The 22,500-nt window shown below is 29.5% G+C and overlaps 1 protein-coding gene across 1 annotated transcript in view; it reads right to left on the bottom strand.

Annotated features, from left to right (window-relative positions):
• The window catches only part of LOC145292847 (uncharacterized), a 510,392-nt gene that overhangs the window by 54,400 nt on the left and 433,492 nt on the right, over positions 1–22,500 (bottom strand). The window lies entirely within an intron of this gene.

Raw genomic sequence — 22,500 nt, 5'->3', positions numbered from 1 at the left:
ATATATATAATGCATATGCATTTATACATGCATATACATACATACATAAATACACACACACACACACACACATATATATATATATACATATATATATATATATATATATATATATATATATAGTCATCGACATACAGCCCTGTTTCGTTGTATCACAACTCATCAGTGCCGCTAGACTAGCATCTCTCCCAAGCTAAGGATTGAACCTAGAACCGTCGTGTTGACAGTTGGCAGTTCTCCCACTCGACCACACATACACACACACACACACACACACACACACACACATATATATATATATATATTCAAGCACGTCTGATTGAATACGACAGTTATTCTTTTTTACCGATTTTCTGGATATCTCTTTCATTCGCCGAGCGGTCTTTTTTAATTTCAGCTGGCACGTTGTATTAAATAGCGTCCAAAAGTGATTGTTCAGCTATATTCTTCTCAATCGCTTTCTATTGGTGCATCCGATTTTCATCAGGAGCGATTGTTGTTTTATCGTTTTCTTTTTCTTTGAGACTTGGCCTATTTAATGTTTTTTTTTTAATTGGCCATGAAGGTGGGTGCAGGGTAGTTAGGGGCGAATTTAAAAAAAAATATTTCGATTTTCTAGTTTATGTATTTATTTAAAAGATATACTAGCTCCACCGATTAGAACAAAATAATCAAACTAATAATATATTATACTAAATTTCAAACCTCTAATTTAATAATTTAAAACAATAATAATACTAACAGCACACTAAACTAAACTAATGTAGTGTATGAATTTATTTGCCCCTTCGAAGACTGTTGCCGAACCCACTCTAAAAACTCATAATACGCATACATAAGCCACACGACAACTCTCTCTCAATGACTAACATATCAGTTGACATATCCCGCCATAAAACAACACCTAACATCTCATAATTAAAACCTACAGTCGTCCGACATTAGAAATAGCTTAATTAACAATACTAAAATCCGATGTCTTAACGATTGCACACGACCAAGCCATACTTATCAAAAAGCTAAATCATTTAACACCGGGACAAATATATTAACAGTAGTTAATAACTATTTGTGAATTACACTGTGCAACACTAAAAAAAGTACAGGATATCTGCAGCAATTTTTGTATACCTAGTAAAATGGAAATTTTATTTCTGGCTTTATTTTTGTTGAATTAGGTATAATTTGTGCAAAAATGCCACAGTCGTAAATTTCAGTAAAAACGTCAAAAATGGGTTACTGACGACTTTGCAATCACATATTATGCGTATTAAATTATAAATCTTCAGAGAAAAATACAGTTTAATATACACATATTATGTACATTATTTGTTAAATCATTTATTTGAATCATTTATTTGCTAAAGTCAGCCGAAATGAGCTATTTTTCCAGATTTAAGAGAGCTAGATGACAGAGCTAGCTTGGTTAGCATAATATTTTCTAGACCAAGGGCTAATTTTTTCCAAAGTAAAAACATAATGCTGTAGCACATGGTTTGGTGTTCATCACCTTCCGAAAAGCCATGGTATTCGTCAAGAAAGGCATTTTTTAATGTAGGCTAAAAAAATCAACGAAAAGAAGCTAAAACCTGCCTCAGAACCTTATTTGTAGGGCACGGGGAAAAAACTGAGGGTTAAAAATAGATATCCATTTAATAAAGTATTTTTTAACTAAAAACTACAATAAAGACCGGATTATTGTGTATCTTAATGTTTTAAATATAAAGGGACATTTTATACATTCTTTTCTGAAAATTTACTAAATTAAATGCAAAAAATAGAAATGAAATTTTATCAACCCCTTACTTTATGTACGAAAGAATCTAATAACTTGCTAGTGGGCGTTTATAATGGCTTAACATGTTCACATTATGGAATCCTTATTTTTCTTTATAAAACAATTTACTTTTTTTCTTGTCTTTATTCTTTAGATGCAGTATAGGCTTTGACGATGACTTCAAGACAGTGCAAAAATGATCCAAGCAAATTCTGCTACATATGGGACTCTAGAGCAAGAGCTGAACACTATGTACGCAAGCACTGGCCTGCTAGAGATGAAATTGAGCAAGGAAAACATAACATCAAACACAAACCACTTCTGACAAGTGATAGAATCCATTTACCACCTTTGCATATTAAACTCGGTTTGTTCAAGCAGTTTGTGAAAGCACTAGACAAGGATTCCTTGGCATTTGCATATCTTGCAGAAAAGTTTCCTTCATTAAGTCGAGCTAAAATAAAAGAAGGTATCTTCATAGGTTCCCAAATTCGAAAAATTGTTCTTGATGAAACTTTTAACACACATCTCACGAGAAAAGAAAAATGTGCCTTTGAGTCATTCAAGAAAGTTTGTGATAACTTCCTGGGAAAACATCGTTCAGAAGACTATGTGCAAGTTGTGAATGATCTATTGCATCATTTTCATGATATGGGATGTAACATGTCTCTAAAAGTTTATGTGCTCCACTCTCATTTGGATTTTTTTGCTGAGAATCTTGGCCATGTGAGTGATGAACATGGCGAAAGGTTCCATCAAGATATTTCATTAATAGAAAAACGTTTTAAAGGAAAATGGAACACTGGTATGTTGGCAGACTACTGCTGGAATTTAAAAAAAGGGTGATGACACTCTACACAAGAGAGTTAAGAGGACAAATATTGTTTAAATTGGTGAATTCGGTGTTTTTTTTTCCAAAATAATTAATAATAAATTACAAAAATGGTACCTAATCCAGAGAAATAAATGTCAGATTTGGAATCAGCATACTTTTCTTACACCGAAACAGGTCTTATATGTCTTGCACTTTTTTTTCACTTCAAATTTGTTGCACAGTGTTATCTGACGGAATTCTGTCTTCCAGTAATGGGATGCCTTTGGATTCTTTGCATCTAGATTATCCACTTTTACCATTTTTTTTTTGGGGGGGGGGTTTACGGTTCTTGGATATTTCACTATTCAATAGATTATCTATTCACTTCCCCATTCTCTCTGTTTCACTGTTTTTTTTAACTATTATTAAGTACGCTCTATGGCTCACTTACAGTTTAATTAAATACTTTGCTAATTCCTCACCTCTGATGAGAAGGAAAGTATTTCTTTCGAAATTCCACGGATTTTCTTTTTGTCTGGCGGCCTCATAGTGCACACACACACACACACACACACACACACACACACACACACACACACACACACACACACACACACACACGCGCGCGCGCGCGCGCGCGCGCTCTCCCCCCCCCCATATATATATATCACATGGTAAAAATTCAGAGAATCCGTATTGTGTTGACATACGATTGCTCGATGATAAACAGAACTGTTTAATAAAGAGACTGTTCTTTACACGGGCATTATTTGGCCACACAATCGGAAAACATGTTTCCATTACAACAATAGTGAAGCCAGATTTTTCGAGATCAACATCATTTCTTTACCTCACTTTGCAAATGTGTAGAAAAATAGCGTTCGTATAATAATAATCTTTATACCTATTATATATGTATATATGTTTGTATGCATATACGGCATAATAACGTTGGCACACCGGTTCTCGCCAGATCACCGAAGTTGAGCAGCACCGAAGTTGCACCTAGATAGTACCAGATGGGTAGCCATTTGAGAAGCGCTGTATATTCTCTCCACTTATTTCAGCATTATTTCCAGCCGTCCTGGAATTTTACTTGCCACTAGTATTTAACGATCCAGATTGAGGAGAGGTATGGTTGGATTTGCGAAACTCTTGCATAAAAAATTCACACGCAGGCAGTCTTAAAATGGGTATCCATAGTCTGTCAAGACTGAATGAAAACTACCATGTAGAGGGCGAGACAATAAACTTGTCGCATTAGAAGAGACAACATTATTCTATTTCTGTTTGATGAAAACCGGTTTTCATTTTTTTTTTGTTGCAGACTATTTACTAGTAAGCCAGTTGTGTACCAATCGCAAGAACGATAGAAGCTTCTGTCATGCATGAAAGTGACACAATGTTCAACGAGCGAGATCGGGGATGCACCGCTGTACAACTCATGCTCTCTAATAATCCAAGTTATGACAACAGGACCATTTTCAGCACCCTCAAAGTTAATCGCTGGGTTGCCACAAATAACAGGGACGTACCAAGGGTGTATTAAAACCAAGTTTCCGGCCACGGTTATGGTCATTGGTGACATTTCAAGTGAGGGACACATCCTGCCACATCATATCTTTGCAGTCGGCTTGAAAGTTAACATCAAAGTGTACTGGATGTGCTGAAGAGTGGAGTAATCTCTTAGTGCAATCATAGCCAGTGGCAAACCCTGGGTGTGGTAGCAGGACTCAGTGCCGACCCAACAGTCCAAAGAGACCCAGCTTTAGTTTCAGAAGGCGTACTACGGCTTTGTACCCTTCTCTCACTGCCCCCCCCCCCGACTTGAACTCGCTGAACTACTTCGTTTGGTCATACGTCGAGGGCATCACTAACATGACCTATCAAAACACCAAAGCCAGCCTGATTACTGCCATCCGCCGTGTATTCGCCGAGCTCTCGCCGGTGCTTGTGAAAAGGCATGTTCCCAGTTCTGCACTCGTATCGAAGCGGTGATTCCGGCTGAAGGCGGCTACATTGAATAGATGTCAGCTCTTCTACATAATCAACTTATCTGAATTCATTTTTCCAAACAAAGTTTTAAAATAAAGCTGTTGTGATGTTTTACCGTTCCACACAGTATAAATGTATGTATATATATATGTGTATGTATATGTGTGTGATAATGTGTGTATTAGTGTGCGCCTGTATCACTGTTTGGATAAATCGATCGCATCTCGAAGGATACAATTATAACGTCGTATCAAGTGACAATAAACGTGCAAGAGTATTCTTATTACTTTCAAGAATTCCCTGTTTGCCAACACCTGATTTCGAAAATCTGAACACTTTTGCTGCTTTGTTTTCTTTTTCGCTTGTTAATCACTTTCTCTTGAAAGCAAAAATACTTAAAAATCAAACAAGTATTCAGCAGCAACACTCGTCCATGTAACTCGATATTTTTAAGGGCACTTCAGATGAAGCTAACGGTTAATAATCATTTTTCCTAGGGCGTTTCCCACTTCAAGGGAGAGCAATACGCCATTTTTTTCTATAATTATCATTGCTCTTATGTAGCCTCTTCTTCAAGAATAAATAGATAAATTATGCGTAGCCAGTGTTCGCACTAATAATCATGTAAAATTATCCAATTACTAATCTAATTTTATTATTATAAAATTAGTAATTTTATTCTTTTTTTATAGAAAGTCGCCCGTTGTTGCCCGGTCGTAAAATACGTTAAAAAATGATATTTTCATCTGTGCTTGTTTCGTATCTATTATAGAGGGGAACAATAAAATTCTCGTCCTAAAGAAAAAAACACTACAGCTTTATTTTAAAACTTTTATTTAAAAAAAAACAATTAAGGAAACTTGATTATGTAGTAGAGCTGGCATCTATCTAATGTAGCTGCCTTCAGCCTCAGTCACTGCCTCGATACGTGCCCGGAACTGGAAGCATAAATTTTCTACAAGTGCTGGCGGAAGCTCGACGAATACACGGCGTATGGTGGAAATCAGACTGGCTTTGGTGTGGTGGGAGGTTATGTTAGTAATGTTCTTGACGTACGACCAAACAGCCAGTAGGTTCAGGTCGGGGAAGGCACAGGCCAGTGAAAGAAGGGTACAAACTCGTAGCACTCCTCCTGAAGCTAAGGCTGAGTCTCTTTGGACTGTTAAGTCGGCACCGAGCCCTGCTGCCAAACTCAGGGTTTCCATCGGCCACCTGATTGCAGCAGGAGATCACCACATTCTTCAGCTCATTCAAGTACACTTTAGTGTTGACTTTCAAACAAATTTGAAGATATGAGGTGGCATGATGTAACCCTCACTTGAAACGACACCAAAGACCAGAACCATGGCCTGAAAATTTGTTGAGCTATGCCCTTATCTGTTATCCTCAACTTCAAAGTTCTTTTTATGTCACCACGTTTCGTACAACTAATCCTCTGGTCTTCTTCAAGGAATTAACCACTGCGGAATGGAAATGATGACTGTCAACTGTATTCTACGTAATTACCGGTTTTTATAGTTGTGGTCTAACCAAGTTTTAGCCAACTAAACTTGTAGTCTGTTGTGATTAGAATTGCATATATATAATATATAGTTGACACGGGTCAAATATATCAATATATATAATATATAGTTGACACGGGTCAAATATATCAATATATATAATATATAGTTGACACGGGTCAAATATATCAATATATATATAATATATAGTTGACACGGGTAAAATATATCAATATATATAATATATAGTTGACACGGGTTAAATAGATCAATATATATCATATATAGTTGACACGGGTCAAATATCTCAATATATATAATATATAGTTGACACGGGTCAAATATATCAATATATATATAATATAGTTGACACGGGTCAAATATATCAATATATATAATATATAGCTGACACGGGTCAAATATATCAATATATATAATATATAGTTGCCACGGGTCAAATATATCAATATATATATAATATAGTTGACACTGGTCAAATATATGAATATATATAATATATAGTTGACACGGGTCAAATATATCAAAATATATAATATATAGTTGACACGGGTCAAATATATCAAAATATATAATATATAGTTGACACGGGTCAAATATATCAATATATATAATATATAGTTGACACGGGTCAAATATCTCAATATATATAATATATAGTTGACACGGGTCAAATATCTCAATATATATATAATATAGTTGACACGGGTCAAATATCTCAATATATATATAATATAGTTGACACGGGTCAAATATATCAATATATATAATATATAGTTGACACGGGTCAAATATATAAAAATATATAATATATAGTTGACACAGGTCAAATATATCAATATATATAATATTATATTATATATATTGAGATATATAATATAGATTACACGGGTTAAATATCTCAATATATATAATATATAGTTGTGTGAGACTAACCGTAGCCCTCGGTGCAAGAGGGTCCGTGTGTGCCTGGCCTGTGGGGTGGTGGCTGATCCTGTGGTCGGGGCAGCGGACGAAAGAGTTTCAAGATGGCGCCTGCCTGCTTTTATTAGAGACGGAATCTCGCAGGATCGCGCGAGATCTCGCGGGGATGCAAATTAGCTAGGCCATCTTGAGGAATAAAAATCGGTCCATTGGAGGTGCGAAGCAGTCGGGTTCTGACGTTCGTGGCGATCAGTACAGTGACCGTTGGGTTCCGTTTCTATTCGTGCAGTCAGCTGAGCTTTGTTAGTTACCTTCGCGCCGTGGCTGTCATTGTTTGTTGGTTCGCTGTGTGTTGCCGTGGTTCTTCAGTGAAACGCTTCGTCGCCCACGACGAGACTCCCCGTCTCCTACACAAGATACTCATACAAGTTGACACGGGTGAAATATCTCAATATATATAATATATAGTTAACACGGGTCAAATATATCAATATATAAAATATATAGTTGACACGGGACAAATATATCAATATATAATAATATATAGTTGACACTGGTCAAATATCTGAATATATATAATATATAGTTTACACGGGTCAAATATCTGAATATATATAATATATAGTTGACACGGGTCAAATATATTAATATATATGATATATAGTTGACACAGGTCAAATATATCAATATATATAATATATAGTTGACACGGGTCAAATATATCAATATATATAATATATAGTTGACACGGGTCAAATATATCAATATATATGATATATAGTTGACACGGGTCAAATATATCAATATATATAATATATAGCTGACACGGGTCAAATATATCAATATATATAATATATAGTTGACACGGGTCAAATATATCAATATATATAATATATAGTTGACACGAGTCAAATATATCAATATATATAATATATAGTTAACACGGGTTAAATATATTAATATATATGATATATAGTTGACACGGGCCAAATAGTTCAATATATATAATATATAGTTGACACGGGTCAAATATATCAATATATAAAATATATAGTTGGCACGGGTCAAATATATCAATATATATAATATATAGTTGACACGGGTCAAATATCTGAATATATATAACATATAGTTGACACGGGTAAAATATATCAATATATATAATATATAGTTGGCACGGGTCAAATATATCAATATATATGATATATAGTTGACACGGGTCAAATATATCAATATATATAATATATAGCTGACACGGGTAAAATATATCAATATATATAATATATAGTTGACACGGGTCAAATATATCAATATATATAATATACAGTTTACACGGGTAAAATATATTAATATATATGATATATAGTTGACACGGGTCAAATATATCAATATATATAATATATAGTTTACACGGGTCAAATATATTAATATATATAATATATAGTTGACACGGGTCAAATATATCAATATATATAATATATAGTAAACACGGGTCAAATATATCAAATATATAATATATAGTTGACACAGGTTTAATATCTGAATATATATAATATATAGTTGACATGGGTCAAATATCTAAATATATATAATATATAGTTTACACAGGTTAAATATATCAATATATATAATATATAGTTGACACGGGTCAAATATATAAATATATATAATATATAGTTTACACAGGTTAAATATATCAATATATATAATATATAGTTGACAGGGGTCAAATATATAAAATATATTATATATAATTAACACGGGTCAAATATATCAATATATATAATATATAGTTGACACGGGTCAAATATATCAATATATATAATATATAGTTGACACGGGTCAAATATATCAATATATATAATATATAGCTGACACGGGTAAAATATATCAATATATATAATATATAGTTGACACGGGTCAAATATATCAATATATATAATATATAGTTAACACGGGTTAAATATATTAATATATATGATATATAGTTGACACGGGTCAAATATATCAATATATATAATATATAGTTGACACGGGTGAAATATATCAATATATATAAAATTTAGCTGCCACGGGTCAAATATATCAATATATATAATATATAGTTGACACGGGTCAAATATATCAATATATATAATATATAGTAGACACGGGTCAAATATATCAATATATATAACATATAGTTAACACGGGTTAAATATATTAATATACATAATATATAGTTGACACGGGTCAAATATATCAATATATATTATATATAGTTGACACGGGTCAAATATCTAAATATATATAATATATAGTTGACACAGGTAAAATATCTGAATATATATAATATATAGTTGACACGGGTCAAATATATCAATATATATAATACATAGTTGACACGGGTCAAATATATAAAATATATAATATATAGTTGATACCGGTCAAATATATCAATATATATTATATATAGTTGACACGGGTCAAATATATCAATATATATAATATATAGTTGACACTGGTCAAATGTATCAAATATGTAATATATAATTAACACGGGTCAAATATATCAATATATATAATTTATAGTTGGCACGGGTCAAATATATAAAATATATAATATATAGTTGACACGGGTCAAATATATCAATATATATAATATATAGTTGACTCGGGTCAAATATATTAAATATATATAATATATAGTTGACACGGGTCAAATATATAAATATATATATAATATATAGTTGACACGGGTCAAATATTTAAAATATATAATATATAGTTGACACGGGTCAAATATATTAGATATATAATATATAGTTGACACGGGTCAAATATATCAATATATATAATATATAGTTGACACGGGTCAAATATATTAATATATATAATATATAGTTGACACGGGTCAAATATTTCAATATATATTATATAGTTTACACGGGTCTAATATCTCAATATATATAAAATATAGTTAACACGGGTAAAATATCTCAATATATGTATAATATAGTTGACACGGGTCAAATATCTCAATATATATATAATATAGTTTACAAGGGTCAAATATATCAATATATATGATATATAGTTTACACGAGTCAAATATATCAAAATATACAATGTATAGTTGACACGGGTCAAATATATCAATATATATTATATTATATTATATATATTGAGATATATAATATAGTTGACACGGGTTAAATATCTCAATATATATAATATATAGTTGACACGGGTGAAATATCTCAATATATATAATATATAGTTTACACGGGTCAAATATATACATATATAAAATATACAGTTGACACGGGACAAATATATATATATATATATAATATATAGTTGACACTGGTCAAATATCTCAATATATATAATATATAGTTTACACGGGTCACATATGTCAATATATATAATATATAGTTGACAGTGGTCCAATATATTAATATATATGATATATAGTTGACACGGGTCAAATATATAAATACATATATTATATAGTTGACACGGGTCAAATATATCAATATCTAAAATATATAGTTGGCACGGGTCGAATATATCAAATATATAATATATAGTTGACACAGGTCAAATATCTGAATATAATAATATATAGTTTACACGGGTCAAATATCTAAATATATATAATATATAGTTGACACGGGTCAAATATATCAATATATATAATATATAGTGTACACGGGTCAAATATATCAAATATATATAACATATAGTTGACACGGGTCAAATATATAAATATATATATAATGTATAGTTGACACGGGTCAAATATATAAAATATATAATATATAGTTGACACGGGTCAAATATATTAGATATATAATATATAGTTGACACGGGTCAAATATATCAATATATATAATATATAGTTGACACGGGTCAAATATATGAATATATATAATATATAGTTGACACGGGTCAAATATTTCAATATATATAATATATAGTTTACACGGGTCAAATATCTCAATATATATAATATATAGTTGACACGGGTAAAATATCTCAATATATATATAATATAGTTTACACGGGTCAAAAATCTCAATATATATATAATATAGTGTACACGGGTCAAATATATCAATGTATATAATATTATATAATATATATTGAGATATATAATATAGTTGACACGGGTTAAATATCTCAATATATATAATATATAGTTGACACGGGTGAAATATCTCAATATATATAATATATGGTTTACACGGGTCAAATATATCAATATATAAAATATATAGTTGACACGAGACAAATATATATATATATATATATATATATATAATATATAGTTGACACTGGTCAAATATCTCAATATATATAATATATAGTTTACACGGGTCAAATATATCAATATATATAATATATAGTTGACAGGGGTCAAATATATTAATATATATGATATATAGTTGACACGGGTCAAATATATAAATACATATATTATATAGTTTACACGGGTCAAATATATCAATATATAAAATATATAGTTGGCACGGGTCGAATATATCAAATATATAATATATAGCTGACACAGGTCAAATATCTGAATATATATAATATATAGTTGACACGGGTCCAATATCTTAATATATATAATATATAGTTGACACGGGTCAAATATATAAATATATATAATATATAGTTGACACGGGTCAAATATATCAATATATATAATATTATATTATATATATTGAGATATATAATATAGTTGACACGGGTTAAATATCTCAATATATATAATATAGTTGACACGGGTTAAATATCTCAATATATATAATATATAGTTTACACGGGTTAAATATCTCAATATATATAATATATAGTTACCACGGGTCAAATATCTAAATATATATAATATACAGTTTACACGGGTCAAATATCTGAATATATATAATATATCGTTGACACGGGTCAAATATATAAATATATATAATATATAGTTGACACGGGTCAAATATATCAAATATAAAATATACAGTTTACACGGGTAAAATATATTAATATATATGATATATAGTTGACACGGGGCAAATATATCAATATATATAATATATAGTTTACACGGGTCAAATATATCAATATATATAATATATAGTTGACACGGGTCAAATATATCAATATATATAATATATAGTAAACACGGGTCAAATATATCAAATATATAATATATAGTTTACACAGGTTTTATATCTGAATATATATAATATATAGTTGACATGGGTCAAATATCTAAATATATATAATATATAGTTTACACAGGTTAAATATATCAATATATATAATATATAGTTGACACGGGTCAAATATATAAATATATATAATATATAGTTTACACAGGTTAAATATATCAATATATATAATATATAGTTGACACGGGTCAAATATATAAAATATATTATATATAATTAACACGGGTCAAATATATCAATATATATAATATATAGTTGACACGGGTCAAATATATCAATATATATAATATATAGTTGACACGGGTCAAATATCTCAATATATATAATATATAGTTGACACGGTTCAAATATATTAATATATATATAATATATAGTTGACATTGGTCAAATATATCAATATATATAATATATAGTTGACATGTCAAATATATAAAATATATTGTATATAATTAACACGGGTCAAATATATCAATATATATAATATATAGTTGACACGGGTCAAATATATCAATATATATAATATATAGTTGACACGGGTCAAATATCTCAATATATATAATATATAGTTAACACGGGTCAAATATATTAATATATATATAATATATAGTTGACATTTGTCAAATATATCAATATATATAATATATAGTTGACACGGGTCAAATATATAAAATATATTATATATAATTAACACGGGTCAAATATATCAATATATATAATATATAGTTGACACGGGTCAAATATATCAATATATATAATATATAGTTGACACGGGTCAAATATCTCAATATATATAATATATAGTTGACACGGGTCAAATATATTAATATATATATAATATATAGTTGACATTGGTCAAATATATCAATATATATAATATATAGTTTACACGGGTCAAATATATAAAATATATTATATATAATTAACACGGGTCAAATATATCAATATATATAATATATAGTTGACACGGGTCAAATATATCAATATATATAATATATAGTTGACACGGGTCAAATATCTCAATATATATAATATATAGTTGACACGGGTCAAATATATTAATATATATATAATATATAGTTGACATTGGTCAAATATATCAATATATATATAATATATAGTTTACACGGGTCAAATATATAAAATATATTATATATAATTAACACGGGTCAAATATATCAATATATATAATATATAGTTGACACGGGTCAAATATATCAATATATATAATATATAGCTGACACGGGTCAAATATATCAATATATATAATATATAGTTGACACGGGTCAAATATCTCAATATATATAATATATAGTTGACACGGGTCAAATATATTAATATATATATATAATATATAGTTGACACGGGTCAAATATATCAATATATATAATATATAGTTGACACGGGTCAAATATCTCAATATATATAATATATAGTTGACACGGGTCAAATATATTAATATATATATAATATATAGTTGACATTTGTCAAATATATCAATATATATAATATATAGTTGACACGGGTCAAATATATAAAATATATTATATATAATTAACACGGGTCAAATATATCAATATATATAATATATAGTTGACACGGGTCAAATATATCAATATATATAATATATAGTTGACACGGGTCAAATATCTCAATATATATAATATATAGTTGACACGGGTCAAATATATTAATATATATATATAATATATAGTTGACATTGGTCAAATATATCAATATATATAATATATAGTTGACACGGGTCAAATATATAAAATATATTATATATAATTAACACGGGTCAAATATATCAATATATATAATATATAGTTGACACGGGTCAAATATCTCAATATATATAATATATAGTTGACACGGGTTGTTTTAAAATCATTAAATATATTTCGATTGAAATGAATAGCTGGAGGAAACCCCCTGATTTTATAAAACTGACCTTCACTCCAATTCGTTTTTATTCTTCTAATTAGGATTAATTTATAATTAACTGAAACAATATTTGTTTTCACAATTAGTTACGAGGTGCTTTAAAAAAGTTTCCAAACTTTTGTACAGGCATTTAAAATTGTTGAACACTCTAGAAAATTCAGTATGTTATTGCTATACCTCTTACGAGATGACTGACCAATTGTTATGATTGAAAGTCTAAATGAACAGCTACAGCAGGCATCAGAATACAATCTACTAAAGCCTGATTGTCACAGTTGGTGTATTTCAAAAATGCAATCTGGACGCGAGGACACTTTATAAGAACGATATTCTTTTGCAATAAAATTCTGTTTTAAACTTCAAAAAATGTTCACAGAAACACATGGAATGCTTCAGACTGATTTTGGACAATTTTGTATAAGTTTTTGAGTGGCATAAGAGATTTAAGAAAGGCAGGAAATCTGTAAGAGACGATGAGAGGTGTCGGAGGAGTTAGACAGTCAGAACACTGGAGTTTATTAACCAAATTAAGATAAGGACCGCCGTGTTCGGTTGATGTCAATGTGGGAACTGTATACATAATTATTTGCGAGGAATTGAAGATGTGGAAGATTTGCGCAATAATTGTCCCAAGAGTGCTCCATCCTTGTTGTAGACTATTTTATCGAGATGGGCATCCAGACTGTTGGTTATTCGTTAAGCTCAAGGAGGTTGTCGTTATGAGACCATTGAGGAGATTAAAGAGTTTGTGACAAGGGTCATTGACACACTCACTCAAGAAGACTTCCAGAAGTTGTTTGGGGCTATATAACAAGTGCATTGCAATCGGAAGAGATTACTTTGAAGGGGACTTAAATTTCAGGTGTGCATTATCAAAAGTTTCATGTGTGTATTATCAAAAGTTTCATATGTGTATTATCAAAAGTTTCATGTGTGTATTATCAAAAGTTTCATGTGTGTAATACCAAAAGTCTAGAAACTTATTTAAGGCACCTCGCATCTATGTATTGCATTTGCCCCCTTCTCATGCCTCAACCATAAACATCTGCCCAAACTAGACGGACAAATAGTTAGTATCTTAGCTTCTATAAAAGAAAAATAAAGAATACCATTTATATATGTTAATAATAACACTAAGTTATTACATAGAACGACTACAACAACTACTACTACCACAACTACTACTACTACTACTACTACTACTACTACTACTACTACTACTACTACTACTACTACTACTACTAATAATAATAATAATGAATGACTTTATAAAATACGTATTTAATTCTTGAAATTCTGAGATGACTGAGGAATGAGATTTTTTGAGATTTTTATAATCACTTAACAACGTTAAACAAGTGACTCTGGCCACATCCGTGTTATTCCTGGCAATCCAGTGATGCACTGCAAGTGTGCTGGAAATGGTTCTAATGCCATTACTTGGATCAGTAGAGAGCACGAATTGTACAGCAGCGCGTAGTTGTATATTTCTGATCTCGCCCATTAAACATTATGTCACTTTCAGACATGGTAGAAAGCTTCTCGCGGTCTTGGGATTTGTACACAAACGGCTAACTAGTAGATGGTCTGCAATAATAAAAGAAAACCGGTTTTTATCAAACGGAAATGGAATTATGTCGTATTTTCCAGGACGATAATTTTATCGTTCCGCCCTGTACGATATGTTTTCTCTTGACAGCATCAGACAACTGACTCATTCAATTCTACGAGATGTTGCTTAATCATTTGACAACCTGAGACAAATGATAAATGACATTCCATGATTCATTATAATCTCTTTGCAATCTGAAACGTTTGAGTAAAGATCTTATTTGCTAAATTGCAAGAATAACAACGCAATCAAATATGTAGACTATAGAACATATTCTATTTTGATAATTAATCCATAGTTCACTAATCAGCACGTAAACATTTTGGACGGCAGAATTTTATAATAAAATTAAGTCGTAATCTATTTCCCCGAATGACAAATATGTGAACAGGTAAAGAAATTTGTATCAAATTCAAATCTTTGTGATGAAGGCTATCAAACCCCAAATTTAAGCACCACCAAACTTTAAGTAACACCCGAATAACTGTCAAAAGGCTACGAAACTATCAAGAACTTTGATGCTACCAAGACACCTGATCCCGACAACGCCCCAGTCAAAGTAATCAAGGAACTACAACCCAATTCCTAGCCTTACAACACTATGTAATCGTTGCTATCACGTTGGAAAACTTCACTGGTGTGGTATTAAAAAATACTGGAGATCAGTCCTCTTAATCTCAATGCATATCAATCAGTCTTCTGTGACTCATGAGGACATTTCTAGAATATGTAATAAATCAAGGAGTTGTCATCCTATATAGAGAAACAATCAACTCAATGACAGACAATAAGTATTTTGTCGTGCATTATATACAGCTGACTTACTGACTGTAATATCGCACACTGTGATTCTATCGACCGATTTTTGTTTCTACTGAAATAGCTCTTTATATATTAATGGCCTTTGATAGGTTTTAGCAGAAATGTTTGTTTCACAAAGTGTTACAAGAACAGCAGCCTGTTCTTGTGAGTAAATATGAAATAGGATAGTCAAGGATTCGAACTTGCGAAGCTAGATTTGGAATTGAGAATTCCAATCATAAGTTAAAATAAACACATAATGTTATTATAAAATGGAATGCAGAATTACCATTGTTTAGCTAACACAAAATAGTTAGATATCTGTTTATTGAAAAAGGAATGTAATGATGAATTTTGTTTTTGTTATAAAAATGAAATTAAAATAAGGAATTTAAAAACGCACAATGGAAAATGTTATTTGTAAAGTGGGTGACGTATGTTAGGTTATAGAATGCATGCCATGCCATGTGTCTGATATGCACGTGCTGGTCATGTAATGATGTCATGAGTTATAATTTAGTTAGATGAATCAGGTGAGATCAGATCGGGGGGCAGATCAGTCAGATCAGTCGGATCAAAGAAGCAGAGAGGTTCAGAGCGATTCTCAGTTAGAGTCAGGGCACCCTCTGGGAAGCGGGAGGCTTAGAAGAAACCATGTAACAACTTTGAACCCTTGAAGTGAAGTAATCATTTCCGATCGTTCGAAGAATAAACGGTCATCATGTTTTTTTATAACTGCCGTCTCTCTGTGTTCATCATTACAACGAGAAAGGTAAAGTGTTTATATTATATGTACAACTGTCAAACGTAAATGCCAAACGCACTATCTCTCGGTCTATCTGTCAGTGTATCATAAATCTCCTTTCGTTAAATTACATGCTCGGCTGTCCTGTAGTAACCTGTACCGTACCTGTCGATCTCGTTATATACAAGACCTGTCTCCATCTCTCAATAATATGAACACTCACAATGAATATATATAATATCTAGCATCTCACAACATGGTCACACAAATGAACACACTAAGACTCTACTAACATGAACAAAAACAAATATATAAGTCGTCATCTAAATAAGAACAACGTAAAAAACGTTGCTATGAAATATGTGGAAATGTTTTTAGAAACAATTAATCTTTATTCTCTGATAAAATATATGATGATGGTCAGAATTCCGAAGATCAAAACATCGTCGTATCTCATGTATCTAACCTTATCCTGACGTTCATAAATGATCTTATAAATCCTATGATGAGATTATTTGTTAATATCTGCACGCACGACACAAGTATCTATAGGGAACATCGAAGTATACACATGGTATATTCTTTCCCCCGGGGTCAATTTTTGCACAGAAAAGATTCAGCTAGCCTCTTTCTACTCTATCGATATCAAATCGATCAAACCACTCATCCTTCCCTGTAAAACATTCACAGCAGAAACTTGCATGGCTACAACTACAGTTAAAAACTTCCCTTTATCTATCTATCTATCTATCTATCTATCTATCTATCTATCTATCTATCTATCTATCTATACCAGAGAACAAGTGTAACTCAACTGAAGGAAGTTTCTTTATAAAATAATGAAATTCTTCTTCTCAGTGGTATTCAAGTCTTATGTAAACAATTATTATTCTGCTGTCTTCTTGGATAAATAATTCCTCTAAAGAAATCTTCTACTGATTTCCCGATTGGCTCTAAACTTCGCGCGATATCACCCAGCGTAAAACCGACTTTCGCATTTACTCTTATTCTTGAGTGGTCCAAGGCCTTGATATACGGTGACCGATTAGTACGAAAAGCAAAAAATCAATCACTAATGTCAATTTGGCTTTAATTCTAATTTTTCTTTCACCTATTCTATAAAACAATCAAAGATATGTCTATGATTCATTTCGCAGTTGGTTTTTCCTTTTATTCTCTCTCTCATTTTATTTTATACTGGCGGGGAGGGGGAGCACCCGGATTTGCCCGGGCGTAAAATACACTTAAATAAGATCTTTTAATTTGTCCAGATTTCGTATATATTATTATAGAATCGTGATTTCAAAAGTAAAAAAAAAAGTATTTGAATGCTGTCACCTAGAATCGAAACTGAAAGCAAAACTGTAGCATTCAAAGCTGGTGACGTTACCACTGTACAACGTGACATGCATATGAACTGATAAAAAATTAAGAATTAAAAATAAACTAAGATGAACAAAGATGTACAAAATGTAACACTTTTTTTCAATTTTGAGGCATTTTTGACCCTTTTAAACTATTTTAACCAGATAAAGACCCATAAAAGAACAGTCCGAAAAAAAACAAAAAAACAATCATTTCAATTTCAGGGAAGATAGAGGTTGAAAATATGAATGAAGAAAAACAGACAAACATATAGCCTTTTATATATAAGACTAGCAGTTGAGCCCGGCTTTTCTCAGGCTCTATGTATAGTTCATAACTTTATGTGCATATATATATATATATATATATATATATATATATATATATATATATATATATATATACATACTTATATATATATATATATATATATATATATATATATATATATATATATATATACTAAAAAGTTTGACTTATGTCCATGTAACCTACATCTAAAATTTCAAGTGTTTAGACCCAAAATTGGCGGAGGAGATTGGTAGAGTCTGCAAACGTTAACTCTTTTAATATTTGACATCTTGGCAGATAAATTTTCACCCTAAAGATGGATTAAAAAGCTTGCTGCATTTCTGAATACCCTTTATGTTTAATTTTAAGTGTTTAGAGCCAAAATTGGCTGATTAGTTTGCTATAGACGACAAAGGTCAAATCTTTTCAACTTTGACCCCTTCGCAGCCAAATTATCAGCAAAAAACTGACTAAAAAACTTTCCCTGTGTTTGAATACATTTTATGTAAAATTTCAAAGTTTTAGACCAAAAATGACTGAGTAATTTGGTAGAAGCTGCAGAGGTCAAATTAAAAAAAATGATCCTAATTTTTACCCCTTAACATTTATTGTATTGGTCTCAAAGCAACTTAAAAGTTTGATCCACATTCAATTAACCTACATCTAAAATGTCAAGTGTTTGGACTAAAAATTGGCGGATGAGTTCGGTAGGGTTTTTAAAGATCAAACCGTTTAACTTTGACTCCTTGACAGCCAAATTTCTGGCCGAAAACCGATTAAAAAGATTTTACGAGATCTCAATAACACTTATATCAAGTCTCGAGTCTGTTGACTGCAAATTGGTAGTGTAGTTTAGTAGGGAAATGTACACACACAGACACACGCATAAACAGACAATTTCATATATATATATATATATATATATACATATATATATATATATACATACATATATAGATTAAGAAACAATTTAATAAAATTTTACTGAAATAAATGTAAATAAACAGATATTCTGTGAATATTATCAAATGAATAAAACATTCTTATAATACCTTACTGGTAATAGATATTCTGTTAACAGCGGTATCAGTGACTGCAAACACTGTTTTAATAAAACGATTCGAAACAGTTACATTACTTTTAAATTCCTAAGTTATTTTTATATACCATTTAAAATAAAATATGTGCTTTACCACCCGATGTGATAATGGAGGTAACGATGTTTATTTTGAAATTACTTTTGCCTATTCTTCTTTTTTTAAATATTATCATATCCATTATATGCTACATCATTATTTCTAATTATATTCTTTTTATTCTTCTTATTACTTTTACACCTATAATTACTTCTAGCATTTCTTATCCTTTGATTGCCATGTTATATGATACTGTGTAGTTCGTTATGCTCTTTTTTATTATTCACCTCCTTGATGTATTTCGATTTCTACATGGTACCCTGATCATTATAATAATACTTATTTTTATGAAAAATATTCGCATTTTGTGATAACCCGGATAATCTTTTTGATATATTGAGGATACTAGCTTTTTTCATACACTAAGAATGATTCGTTGGTGTTTATTCTGGTTTGTGATACGGTTCATAAGTATTGTCATAAAAATTTAGAGTTATATCTAAAAGATCAACTATTTTACAATGACAGTAAACTATATATATATATATATATATATATATATATATATATAGTTATATGTGTGTGTGTGTGTGTGTATTTATTTCAGTTTTACTATACGATGAAACATTGAGCTATTACATTTTGTGATATATCTTCGTAATAAACTCAAATAGAGTTTTTCGGTTGATTGTGAATATATATATATATATATATATATATATATATATATATATATATATATATATATAGACTGAGAGGTAGCTGGAATTTTCTGATAAATCCATATATATGTATGCATATAAATATATGTATATATTTAGTAGTAGTAGTAGTAGTGATAGTAATAATAGTAATAATAATAATAATAATAATAATAATAACACCTTTTATATTTTATGCTATTTATAATTATAAAATATTCGCGATTTATCCTCTGTTTCATAAGTAATAATAATAGCAATAATAATAATAATAATAATAATAATAATAATAATAATAATAATAATAATAATAATAATAATAATAATAAAAATAATAATAATAATAATAATAATAATAATAAAAATATAAATAATAATAATAATAATAATAATGATGATAATAATAATAATAATAGCAATAACAATAATAATAATAACAACAATAATAATAACAATAGTAATAATAATAATAACAATAATAATAATAGTAAAATAATAATAATAACAATGATGATGATAATAAAAATAATAATAATAATGATAATGATAATAATAATAATAATAATAATAATAATAATAATAATAATAATAATAATAATAATAATAATAATAATGGTTATTTATGTGTTACTCCATTGGTAATAATAATTATAATATTTTTTAATCTTTTTTCTATTAGTAATAATTATAAAATAGTATTTTTTTATTCAAATAGTAATCTTAATTATAATAACAATTTATCTTTTTTCCATTATTAATAATTATAAAATAATTGTTATTTATCTTTTATTTTATTAGTAATAATCATAATATTATCGCTATTTGTTTTTTATTCCATTAGTAGTAGTAGCAATAATAATAACAATAATGATAATAGTTACTTATCTTTTATTCAATTAGTATTAATAATAATAACAATAATAATAGTTACTTATCTTTTATTCAATTAGTAGTAGTAATAATAATAATAATAATAATAATAATAATAATAATAGTTATTTATCTTTTATCCCATTAGAAACAATAATAATAATTATTATTCATATTTTATTCAAAAAGGAATAAGTGTTGATTAATAATTTTTCCATTCGTTGTTATTAATATAATAATAGTTATTTATCTTAATTTATTTATTTATCTTTTATTCCTTTAGTATTAAATAATGATTGTTATATCGTCACGTGGGAGATATATATTATAAAACGTGTCATATGTTGTATGTGAATATATTCCATAACGGCGCACACGTTGAAGAGTTAGGTTTATCTTTTTCTCTTTATATTCGTGTACGTGCAAATACGTGTATGTATATATGCGTCGCATCATTTAGTTGATCATCTAGTGTGTAAATTTATACATTTATTCAACGGCTCTAACAGGAAACGATTGAGGTGGACATATCGAAACAGTTGTAGACAAACAGTCCTTTTAACAGATGTAAATAACACAACACATACCTGAATTATTTATACACATTTATTCTCATGATCTGGCCGGCAGTTTCAGAGATTACACGTTCTTTACATCTTGGCTGTCCGAAGTGACGTCGCTTCCCACGTCATCTTAGTCGTCCGTTCTCTCCGATGTCCAGCTAATGACTCTTTAGAATCTTCTCAAATCTACATACATCACGTGTTTCTTTACGTCACATCATTACGTGTCTCA

This window comes from Euprymna scolopes, chromosome 14 (genome assembly GCF_053919585.1).
Source record: "Euprymna scolopes isolate OS-2025 chromosome 14, ASM5391958v1, whole genome shotgun sequence".
Classification (NCBI taxonomy): Eukaryota; Metazoa; Mollusca; class Cephalopoda; order Sepiida; family Sepiolidae; genus Euprymna; species Euprymna scolopes.
The sequence above is the reverse complement of the archived record's forward strand: the minus strand, read 5'-3'. Positions and strand labels throughout refer to the sequence as shown.